Genomic DNA, 6000 nt, shown 5'->3' on the forward strand with positions numbered 1-6000 from the left:
GTCAATGGTCAAAGATGTAAGCTCTTTAGTGAAATTTACTGAAACAGGAAAAAATACTGATTATATCTCTGTGCTTCTCTTTCATTTATATTTTTTTAATTAAGTAAAAAGGCCTGCAACAAAGAAATTTCTTTCCAATGTTGCTTGGTGTGATTTGGCAGAGCCCTGAGATAACTGCCTTTCTAACCCCTCATTAGCTCAGTTTCACTGAGCTATTTCTGTAAACATTTCACTTTCAAGTGACATTGTTTTCTTTAAAGAAAACATTGAAATTGCATTGAAAAATATATGCTGAACTCTGATGAGTGATGTCGATCCATAAACAACTTTGTTGACTTGCATAAATATTGACTGTCAGTGTAATGAAAAATTCTAGTTTTGAATGTGCATTTTAAATGATATTTGATTGATTTCTACAGGTTCTTTAGAATTTCTGTAGCACATTTCAAACAGTATTCTGCTTTATGTGTGGAGAAACATGTTTTCTCCAGTAAAAAAGGATGCCCTTTGCAAAAGATCCATTTTCTTGAGGTAAGGTGAATGAGTGTACTGTTTAATTATTTAGGAAGTGAAAGCTAATGGACTTCCTATAATGTGGGTTCTTATAATTTCCTAAAGCATCCTTCTCTGTATACCTATGTGTGGTTCATCTCTGTCCTCATAAATCAAATCTCATTATCAATTGCAGGAATATTTGGGAAGCAGAGCACAATGTTTCAAAGAAATTTCTTTGTGCCAGGATATCATTCACTTCATTTAAAAGAATAAGTAAATGAAAGAGAAGCACAGAGATATAATCAGTAATTTTTTTTTTCTATTGCAGTAAATTTCACTAAAGAGCTCACGTCTTCGACTCTTGACCTTTATCCTGTCATCTCTGTTTCTTGAGATTGTTTTGCTTAAATTGAGTAGGGCATGTGTAACTGCAATGCAAAACACAGCTGAAAACACTGGCACTTCAATCAGTCTTTATTGTGCTGAAGTCACTGTTGGATGTCCCTTACTTAAGCTGCAGTGTCACAATAAAACAGAGTTGATTTTAGCAGAAGAAGGCATGGCAATCATATGCAAATATATAAATGTCAGTGCAAACAAAGGGCAATGTGCAAACAGATTTGCTCTCTGCAGAATTTGTTTTAATTTTCAAATGTAATAAAATAGAGTAGATGAAAAGAATCACAGAAAAGAGGCATGATTAACTAGTCATCTCACCTCCTGGCTGAAGTCTTCAAAGTCCTGCTGTTCAGCATTGAGAGCAGTTACCTGAAAAGTGTGAATGCTGCAGCAGAGCCTAAGTTAAGCTTTCTCAAGACATTTAGAAAACATATTTAATCCTAAATGTTCCTGATCCAAATGTTACACGATTGAGTGCAGATCTGTGATGTGAAAACAGTATGCTGGCTTCCATCCACAAAAGAAATTAATGTTCAAACAAATCAGTGTTGTCTAAAATGCATGTTAGAAGAATAAGTAGCAGATGACATTAAAGCACTCCACAAATGTATGTGATCAAATAATTTCAGAGGATGCCTGCAAGCACCTCAAAAAATGCTAAATTAGTAGCATAGTAGAAAAATATACAATGAAAGTAGAAAGGAAAATGTGAACATTGCCACAGTCCACAAATAGCAAAATTCAAATAGTATAAACAGGTGGAGAGGGCTCAGCAAGGAGCTCAGTGGATTATTCTTGGATTACTTTTAAATATGTGTTCAAATCCTCATTTTTACTGCAACTGAAATAAGCAATCGATGATGTGAATTTTTTCTGCAATGGAAAGTAATCCACATGCTAAAGACTTCAGGAGTCAGAAGAGGTTCTTCATGTTTCTAGGTGACTTAGAGCAGCCAGGATCTACATCCACGTCCAGGCCCAGATCCTCTGTCTGTCTTTTGATGTATAGCCTCACCTCAGTAGATAGGCAAACCTGACCATTTTTACTTACTTACAGCATATCTGTGGGAGAAAAAAAATATGTAGGAACTCAAAAATATTCTCACATAACCTGGACAATAACACAGAGTCTGTGAGGATGCTGAATTTCATATTTAAAGGGTGACCCAAGGTGTGATATTTACATGCAGCTTCTCGGGCCAAAATAGCTGCTGTGTCAGTGAAGCATGAGGAGAATGCATGCACACACATTTCCATGGATTCACAGTCTCCAGGCTTTTAGAACAACTGTGGGTTAAGAGCTCCTCATCTCTGAGATGAATGCACATCCAGCCTGCCAGTCCCATCACCCATGGGACCCCCAGTCCCTGTTATGGGACACATTCCAGTCCAGCCCTGGGGCCATTCCCACTGGAACCACACAGGCACCCACCCTGCTCACAGGCTGGGATATCTTAGAGTTTACAGCTCTTTCTGAGAAGTGATACATCTCTTTCAGCCAAGTATATTTCCATTTCACAGCTCCATTTCTTCAGGGTGACACTCACCCTCTCGCAGGGAGATGGTGCCATCACCTTGTCCAACCCAGGTGACAGAGCTGCTGCCAGACTGTGGGGCATCAGCCACGAAGCTCACAGGAGAGCTGGTGTGTGCTGGCTTGGTCACTGTCAGAACTCAAAATGTCCCTCAGACATTTTTGGAGGTTCTGGGCCCAGGTCAGAAGCATTTGAGACCCTGGCAGGCAGCTGGAAACAGCTGTGATTTTGGGTTTGAGCCATGGGATGATTTACCAACCTTGCAGGAAGAACAAGAAGTCACAAAAGTTGATATTAGAGTAGAAGTAGTCACAAAGTAGAGGGAAGAATTTTTGAGTGCTGTACAGGGGGGTTTTGGTTTTGTACATGGGGGTCAGAAGTTTTAAGATGGAAGGATTTGAGCCTGCCCTATCCTCCCTCTTTCTCCTTCCTTATCTCCATGTTCTTGGTGATGTTGGCACTCACAGATTGGTTTAGAGTAGAAAATCACCATTTAATATAGGTAATAGGCATTGGGGAAAAACTGTAACCATGTAACATGTAATGTCCCATATAAAAGATAGAAAATCACCATTTAATATAGGTAATAGGCATTGGGGAAAAACTGTAACCATGTAGCACGTAATGTACCATATAAAAGAGAGCAGCAGCCCTGGGCAGGGAGAGAAGAAGCAGTCGGGGTCAGAGAGGATGTCAGGGTGTGTGTGTGCCTCTGCCTGAGCTCTGAGCAAACCACAGCAGCCCCAGAAGAAAATCTTTTAGATAACTTGCAATAAACTGCCTTGAGACCCGACAACAGAAGACTTCTGAGCTTTTTTTTGAAAGCACGGGTTGGAGGAGAGACTTTTCCACCACACGGAGCCACCCTGACCCAGGGTGAGCTCTGGCAGGTGACTCCTGCAGAACATGCCCTGCACACCACTGCTGGAGCCTCCCTGCTCCAGCTCAGCCACTCCTCCCTCCCTTGCCTGCTTCTGGACGAGTAAGCAAAGCACATCCTGAGCATTCTACAGGCCCCCAGATATATTTACCTCAGGGGATTTCCTGACCCTGGTGTTGTTGGCCTGTATCTCCCAGCAGCTCTAATCTCCAGTGGCTTTTCCCATATGTGTCCCTGGAATCGTGTCAAGTTTTGCATCCTCAGACTTGTTTGCGTACTTAGCAGTGTGGCTGTTGTGTTTTGACCCTCAGCTGTGACTGCTTCTTTTGATTTGTCTTCTCCTGACATTTTTCTGTGACCTAGCATAGGTTAGAAGCTGTAAGAGGAAAGACATAATTAAACAGAAAGCATACATGTACTGACAAGGGGTGGTGGAGTACCGAAGCTATATGAGGCCAAGAGGTACAAGATCATGTAACCTCAGCTGAATTTGGCTTAATATTTGATAGAGTCTATTCAAAGCAGTGTAATAAACTCAGAACATCTGCTTTTCATTGTCACTATTAATGTGGATTTTATATGTGACTGGCTCATAAAAAAAAAAATAAAAAGATTCTGCTCTAAGGTGTTGTTTGTTCAGCATTGAGCTGAAGCACATGCCAGCTTTTCTACCCCCTGATGCAACAAGAGCCTGACTCCTTTACAATGTAGTATTTGGAACTTAAGCAATATTTGTTTATAAGTGCTCACCCAACCGTTGGTGTTTCCTAGCATCTTAAAAGTTACACAATTTCAGAGTTTTCTGTTGGCTGTAAAAATTATGCAAGCGCATATTTCTTTTTCACCTTTTTGCTACATTCATTGAGTCAAACATTACATAGTTATGATTACATAGTTATTTCTTTTACATTTGCTTTCAAATGCACTTTTTTTCTTCTTTCTTTCAGGAAGAATTTCTCCACTGAAAGGATTGTCAAGCATTGAAACAGATTGCCTAGGGAAGTGATGGAGTCACCATTCATGGAAGCATTCAAGAAATGACTGGAAAAAGGCAAAAAGTGACGCAGTTTTGTTGCCAACATGGTATTTAGTCAAAGGCTGAACTCAATGATCTTGGAGGTCTTTTTGAACCTTAATGATTCTATGATTCTATTCTATGATCCCTGTCTCTTTTCTGGAGCTCTTATCCCAAATCTTGACAGGGGTCAATATTTTTTCTCCTTCTCATCAGCAAGCTTTATTTTCAGCATTCAGCCCAGCCTCCGTTTTCAACTTTCATGTCAAACACCTGTGTAGATGCCTGATAAAAAAAGGGGACTTCATGTTTTTAAAATGAAGCTAGTTCTTAAAACAAATATTTGTAGCTGCCATTCCCACCCCTCCCATTTTGCAGAGGCAGACTTGCTGTTGCCTTCTCTGAACATTTCTCACCTGTTGCCCCTGCTCTCTCCTTCCCCCATCACTACATCCCTTGTACCTCCCTGGTGGTCTTGGCACGATATCAGTTCATGTGCAAGTAAAAATAAGCATGGCTGTATGTCAATTTTATTTTGTTCTTTGCTTTCCTATTCTTTAAGAGGGAAAGGGAGTCAGAGTTACCCCAGCCAGGAATGTGGGGTTAAAAAAGCACTTGCTTTTCAGAGGGACAGAGCTATTCCTGTATAGTTTATGCCTTTGCCACTGCTCTAGAAGCCCTCTGGCATCACAGCCTTGTCCTGTTCATGCCCCTTGTTCCATATCTGCATGCTTTAAGCCTTTCAGCACGCATCGTGTGTGAATTACCAATCTAGCAGCAGAAGTTCACAGAAGGGACAGTGTATTTTAGCAAAACTTCTCTCTTTATACCCTCTTGTAGAAAACATAGCTAGCTAAATCCTATCCAATATCCTTTTCAACATGGCATGCATACCACATAGAGTAAGCTAGGCCGTTCATTCCTTGGGTGAGCAGGATTTTATGGAACAGAGCTAGATGATTCTTACAAATCAGTAAGAGTAATAAGATGAAAAAAATGGAGTCCCGCTTTAATTATCTGTTCAGAGGAAAAAAATGAGTCAACATTGACAATGTATTCGTCTTAATGAGGACAAATATTTATACCAAACAAAATTAACATATCAGAAAATGCAAGAGAGGCATATAATTAACAAAAGGCAAGGGAATTGGCATAACGCTGTTAAATTTTTCATTAATAAAATAGCTGTTTTAAAATGTCAAAATGAATATATTTTATTCATAAATTGTGTAGAATTTAGCACACTAATTAAAGACATAGATATTTACATGGCAATTAAATCACAATGCCAGTGACCCAGCCAAATTAATGTTGGCCCCAGCTTAAAAGTAGACTGTATAAATAAATAATTCACACAATCACCAATGTCTTTGCTTAACCAAACAGTTCAGTGTAGAAAATTCTGGGAATTATGAATGACTTTGATGTGCATTAAAAAAACACAACAAAATAAAATGCAAAATAAAACACAAATGTTTTATTAGAGACTCAGATTCCAATCTAAGTTATATCAACAGTGATGGGAAGAACGCAGGCACAGCAGGTGATAAGTGTCCAGCTGTCTTTTTAAAGCAACTAAATCTACTTTACAGATTCTTAAGCAGCAGAAGGCCTCTGCTTATAGTTCCACACAAGAGTCCTCCAGATCCTCAGGCATTGTCATTGGTTTTGACTGG

At 39.6% G+C, this 6000-nt stretch overlaps 1 long non-coding RNA gene across 1 annotated transcript in view; it reads left to right on the forward strand.

Annotated features, from left to right (window-relative positions):
- LOC146768565 (uncharacterized) overlaps positions 1–5685 on the forward strand; it is a 37724-nt gene extending 32039 nt beyond the window's left edge. The window contains exon 2 of the long non-coding RNA XR_014954393.1: positions 4257–5685. This is a non-coding gene — a long non-coding RNA (uncharacterized LOC146768565). The remainder of the gene's footprint in view (positions 1–4256) is intronic.
- The last annotated feature ends 315 nt before the right edge of the window (positions 5686–6000 follow it).

This window comes from Lonchura striata, chromosome 1 (genome assembly GCF_050655825.1).
Source record: "Lonchura striata isolate lonStrDom1 chromosome 1, ASM5065582v1, whole genome shotgun sequence".
Classification (NCBI taxonomy): Eukaryota; Metazoa; Chordata; class Aves; order Passeriformes; family Estrildidae; genus Lonchura; species Lonchura striata.